The sequence below is a fragment of the Podarcis muralis genome, chromosome 4, assembly GCF_964188315.1.
Source record: "Podarcis muralis chromosome 4, rPodMur119.hap1.1, whole genome shotgun sequence".
Lineage (NCBI taxonomy): Eukaryota > Metazoa > Chordata > Lepidosauria > Squamata > Lacertidae > Podarcis > Podarcis muralis.
Genome location: NC_135658.1, coordinates 60,066,449 through 60,085,764, shown reverse-complemented (window position 1 = coordinate 60,085,764; position 19,316 = coordinate 60,066,449). Strand labels below are relative to the sequence as shown.

General features: G+C 43.7%; 1 protein-coding gene across 4 annotated transcripts in view; it reads left to right on the top strand.

The window, feature by feature from the left end:
• The first annotated feature begins 3,155 nt into the window (after positions 1-3,155).
• The window catches only part of SYTL5 (synaptotagmin like 5), a 65,619-nt gene continuing 49,458 nt past the window's right edge, over positions 3,156-19,316 (top strand). Inside the window, exons 1-2 of one of the 4 annotated variants that reach the window (XM_028727390.2) lie at positions 3,156-3,440; positions 18,962-19,101. The gene's annotated coding sequence lies outside the window, so the exon portion shown is untranslated. Of the gene's footprint in view, positions 3,441-3,892; positions 3,960-18,961; positions 19,102-19,316 lie in introns of all 4 variants that reach the window. The other 3 variants (XM_028727391.2, XM_028727389.2, XM_028727398.2) reach the window with 3 other exon arrangements.

The following is a 19,316-nucleotide window of genomic DNA, read 5'->3' as shown; positions in this document are numbered from 1 at the left end:
GCAGAACCACCTTTAATCTATCTTTCTTTGCTAAAGTGGCTTGAATCAACAAGTACTGAACCATGCACAGGACTGGAATTCACAGGATTGAGTCATGAGTAAAGTCAATTAAAATGACTTCTTGTGTTGATATGAAAATGGTTGTAAGAATCTCTCCTTGGTGACCAGATAGTGATTGCAAAGGACCAATGATCTTTTGTAAAAACCATGGCTAATTCTTTATCATTAGTGTTCTGTTTACAGTGGTGGCAAAAATCAGCTCCAGAGGTGTGGTAAAAATAGCCATGATATCTGACTTTGCCTACATATCTCTGTGCTTGGTGCTCCCCATCACACAGAGAAAGAAAAGCCCTTAATTGCAAATACTAAGCTACCCTAATACAACAAAAGACTTCCCAGCATCTAATAATTGTTCAGCACAGATGCAATACAGAGGTTGTATTGTGAATAGTATTCTGAAACAACAGTGTTCACACCAGAAAAACACTAAGGCAATTAAGCAGCCTAGCAACATCCTTCAACATCAAAAATTGTCAAAGGGGCTTGGCAAAACTTAATAGTGTTTTAAACAAAGCCGTATTTTCTTAGTTACCAATTTTCTGTTGGTGTAAGGAAAACAACAAGTATAAAATGAGAATTCCTGGATGCCAAGATCCAAGTATGGGGCAAATATTCTTTCGTGAGAGAACCCAAGCAGATATTTTAAATCACAAAATATGCAGCATGGAAATAAAGCATAGAAATATAGGCTGTTAGGCTTAAAATATGTGCCCTTTAAAGTGAGTTCCAAAGTTTCCCTCTTCCCCTAGCATAGAAAAGACCACATGTTAGGTAAGTAAAAAATCGTTTACTTACAATTTATCCAAAGGTCAGATTCATGTGCTTTTCCATACATCATTTAGAAAAAGTTTCAGAGGCAATAAAACCTGGCTTAGTTACAGTGGTGAAAGTTCCTAAATTATTGGTATAGGTCACTCAAGAATGGTTGACGAGAGGCATACGATTGAGCTGGAGTAACCAACTCAAACCTATTTATATGCTGAGCTTCTCACGTAGACTGGGAGAGAACAATAGGCCTGATTACCTAGTTCAGGCTTCCTCAACCTTGGCCCTCCAGATGTTTTTGGCCTACAACTCCCATGATCCCTAGCTAGCAGGACCAGTGGTCAGGGATGATGGGAATTGTAGTCTCAAAACATCTGGAGGGCCGAGGTGAGGACCTAATTCTTCCCAAGCTAAGGGGAAGTGGACACAGCTAAGCCTAGCAGGACAACTTACTCTATGGTATTAACTCCTTCATGCATTAATTAGACTTAAGCATGTTGGTTATATGAGATATCTCACATTTTCTCAGGTCTTCATTATCACCTCTGTTGCGATCAGATATAGAGCCACTTGTTTGAAAGAAAAGACCCCTTGGCAAAGTATGCAGGCTATGAAGAAACAGGGCAACAATCAACAACAATTATATTTAGGGACACAACAGTTTCTAAGAACATAAGAGCCCTGCTACATCAGACCAAAGGCTCATCTAGTTCAACATCATGGTCAACCAGAGGCCCATGTTAATGGAAGCCCCCCAGCAGAACATGAACACTTTCTCCTCTAGGGTTCCCTAGCAAGTGGTATTAAGAGGCATACAGTCTCCAATAACTAGTAGCCACTGAGGGGTAATACCTCTGGTGGGGAACATGTTGTGCCCCTTCTGAGGTAGTTCACCCAGCTTTGGTCCCTACCCTGCACTCAGTTGTCACCTGTGGCTCCTACAAGGGGTCAGCATTTGACAAGCAGCCACACCCTGGGAAACGGCTCCGACTGGCCAGCAAAACCAGGTGAGGGTGACCAATGGATCTCAAACCCTCAGTGAGTAGGGGGATTTTCCTGTATGTGAAGACAGGCTCTGCCAGATTGAGCAGATGAGACCAATAGTGGGTCCAATGGTCAATAAGCTTTCTGCACATGTAGAGGGAAGTGAGGGGCAGATGGGGCTCATCAATCTGGGAGGGTGGTCCTTCAAGGAGAAGGAAAAGGCTGATCCTAAACTCCCACTACCTTGCAGGACATCTTTGGGATTGTTGTTTAGTCATTTATTCGTGCCTGACTCTTCGTGACCCCATGGACTAGAGCACGCCAGGTACTCATGTCTTCCACTGCCTCCCACAGTTTGGTCAAACTCATGCTGGTAGCTTCAAGAAGACTGTCCAACCATCTCGTCCTCTGTCGCCCCCTTCTCCTTGTGCCCTCAATCTTTCTCAACATCAGGGTCTTTTCCAGGGAGTCTTCTCTTCTCATGAGGTGGCCAAAGTATTGGAGCCTCAGCTTCACGATCTGTCCTTCCAATGAGCACTCAGGGCTGATTTCCTTAAGAATGGATAGGTTTGGTCTTCTTGCAGTCCATGGGACTCTCAAGTCTCCCCCAGCACCATAATTCAAAAGCATCAATAAGAAAAGGCTAAGGAGTAAACCCTACACAAATTTGGAGCAGAGTTGCGAAGAAGGTTGGATAGTGACTTTTAGGGCTCCTTCTAGCAACTCCTGCAGTAAAGCTTGTGCCAAACCTATTGCTCCGCTTTCTCTTGCACCACATCAGCGAGGCTGGGGTGTGTGTGTCTTGTCGCCTGGTGGACAGCTCAGAAGCTCCATACAGACTGCCCAGGCTTGCATCCCGGGTGCTGCTAAGGCAGCAGTTTGAGTTCACCCCCAGAGGCGCACTCCATTGACTCTCGAGACAGACGATAACAACAACAGCTGAGAGCCGCCTTCTCCATGAATTCACCTAAATCCCTATTAACCATTCTTTATTTAATTTACTAATTAAATTTCTACACCGCCTTTCCTCCATGAATCACAGGGCGGTTTACGACATAAAAGCACAAAACTTGCAGTTTTGCCCGTCACTCTGCGTGTGCCAAACTTTGCCTCCTCCTTTACAGCCAGCACTTAAGCCATCGAAACCACCACTCCCTCCCCCGCCCTTGTTCTTTCCTTCTTAGCCGAGCCTCCCCATATCCTTGCGCGCCCCTCCGAGGTCTTGCAAGCGCGCAAGGGGCTCGCTCTTCTTTCGGAAAGTCGTCTTCTGCCCGCACAGTGCCTGCTGCCGCGGCGCTTCCCGAGCCGCGCCAGCAGAGGGCGCCTGAGGGGCGGCAGTCGGCGTCCGCGGGCAGCTGTGCGCCAGCCCGGGCAGGGGTCTCGCTTCTCTGCACCGAACCTCGGCGGCGGCGGCAGCAGCAGCAGCAGAGAGCCGCCCGCCGCGCTCGAGCTGGGAGGCGTCCCCAGGGCCCGGCTGCGCTCGCCGGGGGCGGGAGGCTGGCGGCGGGGATGCTCCTCCTCGTGCAGGAGCTCAGCACCAGCAGCGGCCGGGCGGGAAGCCGCAGCAGTCTCGCTTGGGACCCGCGCCCAGGCGGCGGCGAAGAGGGAGAAGCGAGGACTTGACCCGGAGGGTAAGCTCGCCTCCTGAGCGCCGGTTTCCCGCCAAGGAGCTGCCGCGGCCGGTCAGTGTCCGGCTGGCCCCTTTAGCAGCCTCGACGGGGGGGGCCGCCCGCGGGGGAGGCAGCTGCACCCCCCCCCTTGGGTTTCTCCTCTCCCCGGGGTCGAGTGAGGGGGAGAGACCTGGCCTCCCCCCCCCTCGCGCTTCCATGGTAGAGTCCGCGTGCTTCGAAGGCGAGCGGGGGAAAGGCTGGTTGCGCCAACCCCGCGCGGAGCGAAGAGGCGGGAGGAGCCGAGAAGAAGTCGGTGGACTTCTCTCCCCGGCTCGGAAAAAAGCGGAGTTTTACTTCAGGCGTTTGCGGTTGGCGTTTTGAGACGGGAGGGAGAGAGATGCTCTTAGGAAAACGAAAAAACAGGATTCTGGCAAGTGTTGGGATTTTGAGGGTGGCTTAATTTATTTGTTTAGAAACGAGCGAAGGACGGGTCCCGAAGAAAGGCGCTCGTGTTCTTTCCCAGAAATAATTTCGCCTCAGGTTAGTGTTCCCGCCTGGAGTTCGTGCCGGGCTCACCTGCTCGAGACTTGCGCAGCTGCACGTCTGCGGCCAGGCTACCTGCGGGGCATTTTCGCTCCGGGTTGTGCTGGGTGGATGGAAGCGCCGGGGGAGAGAGAGCCTTGCAGGCAGAAAGTCCCAGGTGCAATTGATTCCTGTTTCTCCCCCTCCAGGTGTGGCTGGGGGTTGGGGAAGACTCCTGCCTGAAACTCTGAAGAGCTGGTACTAGTTAGAGTAGGATAATACTGAATAAGGCAGATTTCCTATATTGGTGTGTGTGTGTGTGTGTGTGTGGAGCAGGTGATCCTTCCCTTTTGTATAATTAATTTCTTTTTAAAAAATAAGCATTTATTATTATTAAAAATATTTTATACTAGCAATTACATTAAAGCAAAATGCAATGTAACATACAGTATGCAGAGAAATAGGGTTGCATTTGTTAAATTGTCTACTGAAAATCCTAGACAAAACTCAAGAGACAAGTTATATACAGTACCAGTTTTCAGGTTCGTGAAAAGGCTCTTTGTATATATGACCTTGAAGGAGTCTACAAATAAGGTTTGGGATGGTAACCAAGGGTTAGTTTCCACTAAGCCAGCTGCGATGTCCAGTCCACACCATGGCAGTGCAAGAACATCAGTTGAATTTACCAATGTAAGTATTGTCTGATGAAGAGGAGTCATATAACTCAGGATTTATGTAGGCTCTTTAAAAAAAAACACCACAGATTAATTATGCAAGTTTTAACAGGGTTTCCATATTTTTATGGCTGCCTCATCAACTCAGGATATTAAACATTGCTGTTTTGTGATACAACCACAAAATGTGGGAGAAGTTCAAAATTTAGCCAGTAAGGTTTTTGGTTCAAGAAAATACATTACAAAAATTAAGAGAATGACAAGTTTTTCAAGGTGCCACAGGATAATCCCCAGAAAAAAATGGCTATTCTCCCTTAATTTGTATAATACAGTGGTACCTCAAGTTACAGACGCTTCAGGTTACAGACTCCGCTAACCCAGAAATAGTACCTCGGGTTAAGAACTTTGCTTCGGGATGAGAACAGCAGCAGGAGGCCCCATTAGCTAAAGTGGTACCTCAGGTTAAGAACAGTTTTGGGTTAAGAACGGACCTCCAGAACGAATTAAGTTCTTAACCCGAGGTACCACTGTAACTGTTTATAGGCCAGGAACCAAAACAGTATTTCAAGTGTGCCTAGGGTTCTTGGTATGTCTTGTACAATTTTAGCTTTCACTGTTACTCCCCACCCCCCATATCATATCCAAATTTGTGGAACTCTCCTCTGGTTCAAAAGAGATTTGCTGCACAGCACCGGCGTGTGTGGAAGGGAGGGATCATGTCCAAACCTTTCTTGGCTCATGTACCTATTCATGTGGTGGTTGTTAGATCTATGATAGAACTATTTAGTTCAGCTGTTCCTGTGGCAGAGCCATTACGAAAGCACCATGTAATTTCACTTGCAGACCAAGGTAGTGATTTGAACAGGGATTTGGGAGGAACAATTAAACTGAGTACACATTACTGCCTACTTGTCCACTCTCATGTGCTCCCACCGCTGGTGTATGAAGCTGAGTACACATTATTTTAGACACAATCCATCTGTATCCCTTAGCTTTTTGAGAAAGGCTCTTTTGATGTGCTTCCCCTCAAACCAGTGGAAGCTGTAGTTAAACTGATGTGTGTACATTTCAGGCTGACATTGACCCATGCACAAATAAACTAGAATTCACCGTGGAGAAACAAATTGGACATGGTGTGAAGATACCCCTGTCTCCTCTATGGTCTGTACAGCAGTGGTTAAAAAGCAACTTGAAACCCGGTGGGGGACCTCACTGAGTTTCAAGTCATAGACTTAGTTGAAAGGAAATTACAGTAACAGTCTAATTCTGTGCATCCTGGCTAGGAAGTGTCCCTCTGTAATCAGCGGGGCTTAATGCTGTGTCAGTGTTACAGCCTAAACTGCAACCTAAATTGCAGTGTTGCAGACAGAATTGCAGCCTAAAGCATATTATTTCTGTGGGTTCAAAAACTGACATGTATTCCTGTGAGTAACTTGCTCAGTTTTCCCCCCTCATTGTAGAGTAGGTGGGGTTCTAACTGAATGGATATTGGTTTTTGGTGTTGGCTTTTTGTGGTCTTCTGTTGTGAAACAGTGTTAGGTTCTCATTACCTTAAGGTAAAGGTAAAGGTACCCCTGCCCGTACGGGCCAGTCTTGCCAGACTCTAGGGTTGTGCGCTCATCTCACTCTATAGGCCGGGAGCCAGCGCTGTCCGCAGACACTTCCGGGTCACGTGGCCAGCGTGACAAGCTGCATCTGGCGAGCCAGAGCCGCACACGGAAACGCCGTTTACCTTCCCGCTAGTAAGCGGTCCCTATTTATCTACTTGCACCCGGAGGTGCTTTCGAACTGCTAGGTTGGCAGGCGCTGGGACCGAACGACGGGAGCTCACCCCGCCGCGGGGATTCGAACCGCCGACCATGCGATCGGCAAGTCCTAGGCGCTGAGGTTTTACCCACAGCGCCACCCGCGTCCCTCTCATTACCTTACCTACTTTAATTCCTGATTTCATGCAGATGAAGATCCAAGGTTAGATTTGGGCCCTGTATTTGCAAGCCTGGATGAGCTATCGCTGGCAGAGGAAGAGGAGTGCGGGGGGAGTGCACTGCCCCCAGTAGTGTGATCCTGGTGGGGTGCCTTTGCAGCTACTTCCCCCACCCACACTGGGTGCCATGTCCCCACAGGCGGTGTGCCATGCCCCCAGGATGCACGCATGCCCCTGTGGGCGGCGCACCATGCTCCCACCTGCTCTCCCCCCCCCCAGTGCCAGAGCATGAAGCTTCACCACTGTGAGCTATCATTTGGAGTGACAATAGTGAGGAAACATATTGGCTGTAATTGGGAGTCAAGGCTTTTCCCTAAGGCTAGACACTTAAGCTTCAGTTAGACAAAGTATTTAGATCCTGAATAAGCATGTTCCATCAGAAGTAGCAATAATGTACCTTTCAGGCATATACCCTCTGCTTTTGTCTAGCAAAATGCACACCATTACAATGGCAGGAATGTATGAGAGAGTAGAGGAAAGTCTTCTTCTGTAACACAAAGAGGGAGCAGGAAAATATTGCAGTGGCCTCTGCAGGCTGAGGTGGAGTTTGTTCAGTGCACTTTTGTTGTATCCCCTCTTCAAAATTTCTGTTAATGAGTGACACACATGCTATAACTTCATTTGCATGTAGCACTCATCCAAATCGTGGCTTAGTACCAAGGACCAAATGTGCAAATGTCCTGTTGAGGATATTGTGGCCACCTAGCTCCTTCTGTGGCTATTTTGCTACTGTGCTGGACTAAGCCATGGTTTGATTTAGCCTGTTATCTGAACCTGGACCTGTGGTCTAATTCTCAGGCAAACCACCTTGGTTAGCTCACAAGCCCAGGTTCAAGCAACACACTGACTCGTGACTTACCACAGTACTGCAGAGCAGCAGAATGACTGCAGGAGGAGCAAAGTGGCTGTGAGCTATCTGGGAACCTGCACATTCGCTAATTTGTGCTAAGTTATAGTTTGCCTTAGTATGACATGTGCACCTGTGTCAGCAGTAGAAATCAGGGTTTGCTCTCATAGCAGTGGTCTGAAGGGCAACACCTTTTATTTCCCTATTGGGATGAATAACAAGCACTTGTTTACATGGGAGAGATAAAGGACTGCACTTGGGATTACCATTCAGATGGCTGCTCAACCTGACCCGTGCCTCTAATCCCAGTCATCAAGATTCAGACCTGCTACTTCAGCATAGCTCCTCTTAGTTCTGTTTCTTGAGGCGCTTCTAGAATGTCACTGTTCTGAGGTGGGATTCAGTCACATACTGGCAAATTCAGGTTGCACAATTATAGTTGTTTGGGAGGTCTTGAGCAGAAAACTCATGCCACTCAGAGGACTTTTTATGATAAAATGAGGTGAAAGTGTACTGGAAAGTGAGAGAAATAACACCTGTTTTGACATAACACCATCTAACCTCCCCACAAACAAATCAGAACAAGCTCTCTTTAAACTGCTGTTGTCTAACTTCCCTAACAAATCAAGATGAATAAACAGGTTTTCTGGAAGCACCCTTGATTTTACTAAAATGTTATCTATGTGTAATATAGTTTTAGACAGAAAACATCTCGTCTCCTATTCGTTAGCATTCTTAAACTAATCCCAGACAGATCATTCTTCTGACTGGGATTAGTTTAAGAATGCTAACCCTTCATGCCTGGCTGCTTCCAGACTACTTTGGATTCAGTATATGTAGCCAAAATGTATCCATTTATAGTACCTGCATAATAAAGAGCATTCTTTACCCTTTCAGTACATTGCTGCAATATGGAATAAAAATGCAACTTTTGCAATAAATTGTACATCGGGAGTTGGCAAGTGTTTCCTGAAATTGCTTAAGCAAGTTTTTAAACTCATGGTTCTGGAAGAAGGCAGGAAGAAGGTAGATAACTGAAAAGTAGTTTGTTTATTTACAAAGCATGTCTTAAAAAATATCTCTGCAGCAATGTCCATTCCTGCTTGAAATGTCTTGAACAGAGGAGTCAGAGAACTGCAGTCCACAGAGTGATGTAAGCAAGAGAGTATGAGTCATGGGGTCTGAAAAGGAAGCCGATAAACCTCTTCATCGGTGGACACTGAACAAATTCAAAGCTTGTATAAGCAAGGCGGAGATCTGATTAAGTTTCACTTGATGACGACAGATCTGACTCTGGTCTTCAGCACACAGTATATCTAGGATGACATTCACAAAGTTTACTAAGGAATTAAACTTATAGTGCAAAAGAAAGGAGCTGCAACCTAAACTCATATTGGATTTTACAGCAGTTATTGGGGGGGGGGGAATGCAGAACGTTACAAATATTTTTCTAGTAGAGTTCAAGAGTCAGATGCTTTTTGAAAAAAGGATGATATAATCAAGTAAGGAAATCAGGAGTGTACTGGCTGCTTTCTAGTCTAGATGGATTCTACATTCTGCTGTCCATAAGGGTGAGTGTGGTTACTTGATATGCACTTGAAAACCCTCCCCTTAATTAGGTTGTGCACTCCTCTTCCTCCCTGCAGGTGTCCCAGGTGGTGATTGTGATCTTGATATACACCACTCACAATGTCATTGGACAGGTGTGGTGTCCATCCCACCACCCGTTGTTAGGTAACACAAAATCAATCTGCCATGAGCTCTTGTTTTTGGAATGAAACCAGTTTCTGAGGAAGTGTTTCAACAATAGAAACATGCAATAGAAAACAATTAATTTCCAGTGATTCTAGACTAAAATGTTGTGTGTATGTAGCCCAAGGCTGCATGTACATCGTACATTTAAAACATATTTCCCCCAAAGTGGCAGTGGAACTGTAGTTTACTACCACTTATAGAGCAACAATCCCAAGCCTTAACAGACTACAGTTTCAAGGTTTCTTTTGAGGGAGGGACAATGGCTTTAAATGTATGGTGTGTACACAGCCTCACAAGGGTGGAGAACAGAAAGGTAAATAGGGAAATGCTCACTTTCAGTTACATTTCTTCTAATGCATATTGCTCCTCAGGAGTCTTTGGTTTCATGAGAATTCTGTGGAAAGAACTGGGAGAGCTGCAATTTAGGGAGTGATGTCAGCAGAGAGCGTGAGTCATCAGTTTTGATTTAGGAGGAAGGTTACATTCATCGGAACTTAAGAAGCTGCCTAATGCAGAGTCAGGCCACTGGTCCATAGAATAATAGAATCACAGATTTGCAGAGTTGGAAGGGACCACAAGGCTCATCTAGTCCATCTCCCTGCAATGCAGGAATCGTTTTGCTCAACGTGGGGCTTGAAACCACAACCCTGAGATTGTACACTGGCCAGCAGTGGTTCTTCAGGATTTCAGGAAGCGGGTATTTTCAGCCCTACCTGGAGTTGCTGAGGATTGAACCTGGGACTTTCTGCATGCAAAGCAGATGCTCTCCTATTGAGCTTCTTATTGTTGGTTTCTGGAGAAATTGAGAGCTGGTGCAAGCAAGGTGCCGTTATCACAGTACTGAGTTTCACTTAACGATGGTAGACTTGACCTGATTGTGGCTCTTCTAGTAGTTTTCTTTTTCACATTGCACATTACAGTTTGTAAAGTGAAAATGCAAAGAACAGGTGCAGCCAGGATCATCTGGACCTTTGGTAATGCGCTCTCTCTCTCTCTCTCTCTCTCTCTCTCTCTCTCTCTCTCTGTGTGTGTGTGTGTGTGTGTGTGTATAAGGGAATGGATGTGCTTAACCTTCTTACCACCTGACATTTCTCTGCTTCAACTCATCTCAAGCTGCTGTGGAACTCTTGCACTCAGTAGTGTTCAACATATAGTTAATATCAGTTACTGAAATTGGTGCTAAGATGGTTTCTGTCCTTAGGTTTACTATCTAAAAGGGCATGACGCATGAGAAAAATATGAATGGGAAGGAGGAGGGAAAAGCAAATCCATGTGCAGGTTCTTAAATTACAGTTGTTGTTGTTATTATAATACTTTTAGATAGTTCTGTCTATGCAGATTCTGGATGTCTTGGAGGGCATCAATTTCCACTGATGTCACTAGCAGATCTGACTGCCTTGCCCTTGATAGAGAGCAGTTCCTCTCCAGAAGCATTTTTTCACCTCGCCCCAATCAGATCTGGCAGGAGAGCTGACAACAATGTCCAAGCTAGAAGGACAGGGCTGCTCCTGCCACACAGTTCTTTCCTCAGACAGAATTTGTGACCAAGTCCAAAATTACAAGTCTGTAGAAGATCTGCAGTTTTTAACCAATATGGGATTGGCTTTTCAGGATCTGGGACATCATTCTCATGGATGAAATTTATGTGGGAAGTTCAAAGCTTCACAGATAGTATGTCCTCTGAAGTTTATTTCAAGCATTTGGTTTCTGCTATTCATTTGGAATAGCATTCTGGTGTTGCTAAGAAACTAATTTACTCATAAATATTCATTTGTGACAAAGTATTCGGACAAATTACCAGACATTTGGTAATTTTTTTTATTGGAAAATACCCATTTCCTAGGAGAATCCTGGGCATAGTCTCATGGTTAGTGATCATAGCGGGGCACAGTAACTTTATCTGTTAAATTGCCTTATCTGATAGTGGGCCTTTTCTATACATGGATAGTTTTAACACTTCCAGTTCACTGAATGCCTCTAATATGGGAACTGACCAGAATGGTAACAAATGCAGCAATTATTATTTTTGGGAGGAGGCAGATTAGAATAGATTGACCATAGCATCTAGTCATGCCCTGAAGTACTATGCCAGAGGACTGTTTCAGCAAACGTTTCATGGTCAGATTATTATACTGTGTGTGAAAAGCATAGAGGCTCTGTTAGAAAAGGGAGAGCTTATATAGGCCTGCTGGGTATGACATTCTACAGAATTGGGTTTTGTACATATATCTATTACTAGCCCATGTTCAAAAGGGAATAAACTACCAACAATAGCATGTTTGAGGACTCTGATTTTGATGGGTATTAGAAGACTTATTAAACTACAGATCAAATACCCAGAAACGTCAGCTGGAAGATTGTTCTGTTTGAAAAGTTGTCCATCTGTCATCCAGATTTTTGTGCAGTTTTACCACTAGCACTTGCAGTGTGACAGAACTCTTCATTCTGACACAATTCAGTAAGCTGGAGACAAGCGTCATTATTACTCTGTAAAAATTATAAACTTACTGAGACCTGACAATTCGCCAGTGAGGAGCAGGGGTTCCGAAAAAGCATTACTGAGGGAAGAGAGCTTGACTTTGCTACAGCTCGTTGGCTAGTCTGGAGAACTTAGCCATGAGCCTGGGTTGGGCCAATGTGCTAAATCAAAACCTGGCCTGGCTTGGCAAAGTATAGCAGCAAAAGGACTGGAGAGCCGCAAAATGGCATGTGAAGTCCAGGTTATTATCTCTTGAAAATTCCATACTGAAATTAGATGCAATATTAGATTCTTGATCCTAAAACTACTGTTCCTTTCTAAGTAAAAAGAGATTCGGAGACTCTTATTTATATTAACAAATGGTCACAGGGTCCCTGGCTTATGATAAGCCCCAATATTCTGAAAATTTGTAATAATTTCTTGGTAGGGTAGGGTAGGTTTGTGGCTCAGCCCTTTCCCACAGTGGGCAAGATGTTCTCTGCAGTCCCTGTAGGGACTTAGTTCTGGTGCCAAATGTTTACTTTGTTATATGAGATTTCATCCTAGTTTGAACTCAAGATGCTTCCGTAAATATGACCTCTACGTGAGGCAAACAGTGCAGAACTGTTCAGCTTTGCCTCACTGGTCTTGCAGTTCCTCTTGGTTGGCACAGAATTGGAATCTTGTAAAGCTGTTAGACAAGTATAACTAACTAACTAACTAACTAACTAACTAACTAACTAACTAACAGCAGGGCCAACTCAATACATTTTGCTGCCTAACATGAAGGACAAGACAGCATCTCCCATTCCATATAAAGCAACTGACTGAACTGGCATTGCATCTTACTCAATACTAGGTTCTTGCTGTTTTTAAACAGATCTTCCAACTGCACAAATTCCCATCAGATACTCCACACTAAAATAAAAAAGTGGACTGAGCACAAAGCCTTATTTGCTCCTTGCACCCTGTTTTAGTGGCCGCTTCTTATCTACTATACAGTGACAATTCATTTATAAATCTTCCTTAGTTCAGTAACAACAGGCACAAAAAATCCCAAGGGTACTTTAAGGGTACTTACAAAGATGATGAGGAGAAGAAGAAGAAGAAGAAGAAGAAGAAGAGGAAGAGGAGGAGGAGTAGTAGTTTGGATTTGATATCCCGCTTTATCACTACCCTAAGGAGTTTCAAAGCAGCTAACATTCTCCTTTCCCTTCTTCCCCCACAACAAACACTCTGTGAGGTGAGTGGGGCTGAGAGACTTCAAAGAAGTGTGACTAGCCCAAGGTCACCCAGCAGCTGCATGTGGAGGAGTGGAGATGCGAACCCGGTTCCCCAGATTACGAGTCTATCGCTCCTAACCACTACACCACACTGGCTCATTTGTTAATGAGACAAAGCATTAACCACCTGAAGGTGAAGGTGAAGAAGAGGAGGTTCCAGCCATTTTATTTTAAGCATGAAAACAGAGAACATTCCACACACACACACACACACACACACACACACACACACATTTCCCCCCATCTGTATGTTTTGTGTTTACCTGCGCATGCGCGCGCGCACACACACACACACACACACACACACACCCCTACACCCCTTCTTCAACACTGGTGACAGGATAGTGCCCTGTACCACACCTGAATTTAGGGGGTCTGGGACAGACAGCAGAGCATACATGGGCCTGTCATCTAGCAAGAACAGATACACCTTAGGAGAGTGAGAGAGGGAGAGCTGCAGCTCCTGCCCTCCAACACCTGTTGCCTGATGCAGTTTCTATACTTTGCCTAACAGTAGAGAATAACATTTTCCAGGCAATGTACAGTAATGGTGTCTAGTAGGATGTGTTGATAAAGTTCTATAGATTGTAATGAAACCAGATGGTATCTGTAAATGGAATTATCCTTTCTACCACCATTTATTTAACATTTCTTTGTCATAGAAAATTAGTGCAACAAAATTATTTGCATCACAGTGTGGTTCACTGCTAAGGCCCTGTTTGCATCTTTTGAGTAGGTTATTTCAGAGCTATAACATGTCTGAAATTGCAAAGCATAGCCCAAATGTAGCCCTTGTACTTCCCCCTTTGAAGTTCAGGTTTTCTCATCTAAAGGAGTGCAGCTGATTTTTGTCATGTTACCTAAACCCGATTTCCGCCATTTGGTATTGAAAAGGAAGTTGAACAGATGTGTAGCTTAATTTCTTCTTATTAATAGCCTAATCTCAAAAATTGAAACAATTTATATAAAAAGCTTTTTCTAAAGGCCGTATTGAGCATGTAGACTGTGCTACTGAATAATTTAAATCTTATAAATACTGTGCAAGGACTTGATTCATTAACATTAGCCTGACATGCTTAAAGGCCAATAATTCTAGAAAGATAACTTGTTGCTCTTCCTTGCCTGGTATTAATCACCCAGACATTAACAAGTGGACATGGGAACAGGCAGCAAGTGTGCATTCGTTTTCATCCCAAGATTTGTTTCTGGCATTTTAAGAGAACTGCACTTCTTCTTTTTAATTCCTCAAAGAAAATGCTGTCAGCTTACCAAGAGCGGGTTGTTGAAAGGGAAGTTCCAGCTTCATAGAGCTGTAGGGAAGAGAAATGAAACTATTTAAATATTCCACAGAGGCCACAGAAGAGCCTTTGGAAACAAATGTTTTCATGGGGAATTGGAACAAGGGAACATATATGTATGAGAATTGTGTAAACCTGGGATTCTTTTTCTCTAACCTTTTAAAATACTCTGTTCTGCAGGTGCCTATCAGATGCCATTAATGTTTTTGATAGCCACCTGTGGTGATAAGGATTAACATTTCTGGATTGCCAGATTGAAATGTTTTAAATACTGTCATTTAGTATATTGATAGTAGATTTCTCGTTGACAATAATGACCTTTTCCCATTTCCTTTATTTCATTGCTCATCAAAAATAAGGTAAAGTGGCATGCATATATATGCATGCAGTGGTCTTTTCCATGTGAAGTAAAATATGTTTAAATTTAGAAAACAGTATTGCTTCCATAGCTGTTAAGAGAGGGAAGTCTCATTACAGATTGTTTAGTAGGCTGTTGACTGTTTTCATAATACTAAATTTATATTTTGAGATGTTCTGATTTGGTTTATTGAAGATTTTATGTTTTGTTTAAATTGCGTAGACATATTTTAAAATAAGAGTTTTGAAATGATAAATAGTTTTTTAAAACATACTGGTGATGGTTTTTGATGTTGTTGTAAACTGGGCAGGGTACACTGTGGGAAAACAGAATATAAATAAAGTTGCTAACACAGTGATCCCAACTAAATCCATTGGAAGGAGACGGGATCACTCCAAAATCCACTTGTACTGATGGAGGCTAAATATACACTGGCATAGCAATTCTACAATTCTGTAGCTTCATTGTTGCACCAGTGGGAACTACTGCTGGTAAAACCCTGTCAGTGCAAGGGAAGAACAGAAGCTAGTTGGAATTCTGTGTTCCTTGGTTAGTCCCTCTCTTAAATAGTAGTTAAAAGAGATTTTTAAATGAGTGTTTCCCTCCCCCTCCCCCCGTCCAACCAGCCACAGTAGAGGAAAGGATTCTGCCTAACCCACAGCTAATCGTGGAGTACACAAGCCTTTTTCAGAGGCTGCAAGTACATGGCATTGGCTGCAAGTACATGGCACAGGACTACATAACTCTGCCTCAATGCTCATAGAGCTGGAAGCCCTCAAGTGGAGACGTTAGTGGTGTGTCATTGGGCAAAAAGGGAACACTTTGCACTAATGGCAGATAACTAACAGCCAGAGAGGACAAAAAGAAATGAGGAGAAGATGTATAACACTTGGCTTCTCAGAACCCTAATGGGTTCATTCTCTCATCAGGGGATGAGACACTTTGCTTCAAAGCATGATGCCACCAATATCTTCATCCCTCTTGTTGAAGCTTTCTCAGAAAAGAGTGGGGGATATGGGAGGTTTCTTCAGCAACCAAGGACATAATATGTCTTCCACCTCCACCCTTTGCGCCAGGGAAAGCTGTTTATGTTCACTGTGCTAACAACTGTTACTCAGTAGGTTGTGAAAATGTCTCCTGTACAGAGGACCCTAAGTTTGCCATCTGCAGTAAGTGGTTTAGTGCCAGCAAACCCAAGATTGTGGCAGAGCTTTGTTTTTAAATACACAGATCTGCCACTGTTGTGTTTACTACTTGCCCTCTGTGTGTTCAGAGTGTAGTGCAGTAAAGTCACAATTTCTGTTGGCTTCCAAACAAGATTCTTATGCTAAGACACTCGTGTGAGATTGTGTGTGTGTGTAATCATTGCTTCTTTCTGTTTCTTTTATCCTCTTGGCTTAAAGATATCAAGTAGCAAATGTAGCAGTAGAATTAGACAACTTGATGTCCTGTTGAGCAAATGAAAGGAGGTCAGCAAGACCTAACAACCTGCTGTAGTCTGCAGTCTGGAAAGAATCTTCTTCTAACCACTGTGGAATTTAACACTGTCAGAATGTTTTGTGTGTGTGTGGTTTTTTTTTAAATGCTGTGAAGCATATTCAAGACTGGCTCTGTGAAAAGAGATTCTCTTAACACAAGGATGGGACTTGCGTGTCAGGAGACGGTATTTCTCTCTTGTTCTGTGGCCTACATCTTGTCCTGGCACTGCCTACAATTATACACTGGTAGTTAACAATGGCCAGCAGCTGTATTTGTGGGCTCTGTTCTTTTGCCAAGGTTCTGTCAAGTTCTAGTAGGTGCGGGAAAGACCACAGTTCAATGGTGTAGCACCTGATTTTCATGCAGAAGGTCCTGGGTTCACTCTGTAGTGTTCCTGTCAGGTAGCAGGTGAAGGGGATGACATTTGTCAGTCAGAGTAATAATAAATAATAATAACTTTTATTATTTATACCCCGCCCATTTGGCTGGGTTTCCCCAGCCACTCTTGGCAGCTCCCAATAGAGGACTAAAAACAGAATAAAACAGTAGGTACTACTGGGCCAGATTGACAAAATAGTTTGGCTTGGTATAAGGAAGCTTCTTGTGTTCCCTAGCATTGCTGAGACATCGAACCCAGAGGATGGAACTGTGTAGATGGACAGGCATGATTCTCAGTGACGGGGGTGACCAAGGGCAGGGTTGCTCTTTTTAACATGGCCAATGACAGGGTTGCTGTGTTCATGGTGCAGTTGTTCTTGTGGATAGAGTTGATTGCAATTATTTATTTATTTATTTATTTATACCCCACCCGTATGTCGATCCTTTCTCTAAAACATATGTTGCCCCTTATAATAAGGGGGAGGAAGGGGTAAGATTTAATGAAATCTAAAACATCACTTGTTCTTATGGGAAAATATGAAGTTATTTGTCCATGTGAGTCTTTCACATGCTGGTGTTTTTTCCTCCCAAACATTTTTACTCGGACACAAGTCTGATTGATTTGAGACATACTTACCAAAAAGTGTCCTTAGGAAACAAAGTCATGTGTCATGTGTCCAAGTTCTTTCAGGTAGCAACTTTCACTGCTTGAGCACCACCTGCTTCCCTTCTACTAGGAAGAACTTGGTACTCTAGAGATGCTGTGATATGCAAACAGCCCTGTGTCCTGGGGTCCTCTGCCATTGTTTTGATTCAAGCTGTGTTTGACCTACAAACTGGTATAGTTCACTGCAGAGTTGCACCATCAAAGCAGGTTGCTAAACAATGCTAAATTAAATTGAAGACAAACCTTTTGCTGTCACGTACCATTTGGGGACATGCTTTGTATGGATTTGTAAAGAAATACAGAATGACATATGGATAATTCTGGCCAGATAAAACCTATTACTCACAGCTAAATTGATCAGAACCGTGTAACAAATGTTACTCATTTTCTGCTCCGGAACAAAAACACATCTGTGGTGTTAAATCACCTGTGGAGAAGGGGGGGGGGAGGCTTGGGCATAACTCACCTCAATGTTATTGTTTTGCCTGCAGCATTTGTACTGAACTAAAACCTGTCTTTTTTGAGATAAACTATATACCTTGTACTTCATCACTGTCATTGCATTTCCATTTTAACTAATACATTTCAATGGGAAATGATATGAATATTAAAAACTTAAAGCAGTGCAGAGGTTTGGGATAGCATTCTGTCAGTTTGTTAGATTGTGTCACACTCATCACAATTTAAATTGCACATAATATTTTCTCCGCACACTGTTGGCGTGTTCAGGCATTGACCTCAACATGCAAGGTCAAAACTGTGGAGCAGGGTCAGGGGGTCAGGGCTACATCTTCATGCCCTTCCCTTGATGTACATGGTTCTCCTGTGGAGATCTTCCATCTGTTAATGTGGGGAAAGTCTGCTTACGATGCAGTGCATCTCTGTGTTGTTGTCAAATACTCCCTTTCAGAGAGCAGCTTAGGGACGAGATGAGAAATTTTGAAATCCACAGAGGCAGGAGCAGAATATGAGCGAGCTAGAGGCTGGAAGCATCTTGGGATTGTAGGTGCTTCTCTGGAGACCTGATGTGGGGCAGAGGATCTGCTGCCTGATAAGAGTTCACATGCTGCTTGCCTCCACCTGTGCTCCACTTGTAAATAAGCCAAATATTACAAAAGCATCATATGTGTCCAGTCTTCTCTTGTCCAAATGAAGCTAAACCAAGCTAATACTCCTCCTGAAACCTCTCACCACTTGGGAGAAGTGAGGAACACATAATACTGTATTTTTTATATAAAAAGTAATGTTTATTAAATATTTTCTTGGTTTATAAAAGTACGTGCATTGTCTCTTTTTCAGGTTGTTAAGTCTTTTCTACAGATCAGTTACATTTGATATGAGACATTAGTGTTATATACAGTATAAGATCAAGGAAGAAGAGAGAGGAGAGATGGGGTGGTGAAACTTACATTCTTTTATATAGTGTATGTATGGGGTTTTGTGTCAGCGTCAACTGGCGTCAATTCATTTTTTACATTTCCTTGGTAGTGAGAGAGTGTGGTTGGTTGTCTGTAGTTGGCTGCAGTGAGGTTTGTTTGCATTTGTGAGTGAGGGAGGGATGGTTGGGTCATGTAAGTCATCTATTTTACCGTGTCAGTTTCAGTCTGTTGGTTAGCTTTTCTAGGAAGGGTGTTTCCCATGTTATTTGGTACCAGTGGCCCATGTTCACTCCTGACAGATCTCTGCAGTTTCTGGCTATGATGCTTTTGTCTGCTGAAAGTAGGTGGGTTATAAGCTCTTTATAATGTGAATGGACATTATTATCTTGGAAAATATTCAGTAGCACCAGTTCTGGGGTGAATTCTAATACCTGTTAGTTATTTTGCATATCTCTTGTAGGACTGCTGTCCAGAAGGGTTGGATTTTGGGGCATTCACACCACATGTGAAGGTATGTGCCTGTGGAGGTGCAGCCTCTTCAACATTTTGGCTCCGGGGCTTATCAATGCCAGTTTCCGTGGTGTTAGGTACCATCTGTAGGTAAGTTTCAGAGTGAGTTTCCTTCTTTCGGCTGAGATGGATTTAAAGGGAGGTTTAGACCACATTCCAGTCCATTGGGTGGGGTTAAATTTCATAGCCTATGTTGTGCTCCTGTTGTTTTTGATTGTGTCATGGGGGTTTGTGGGATTTTGGAGCAGTATTTTGTATACTGTGATTACCATCTCCTTGCCGTGTCCCATTGCTGTCAGGAGAAG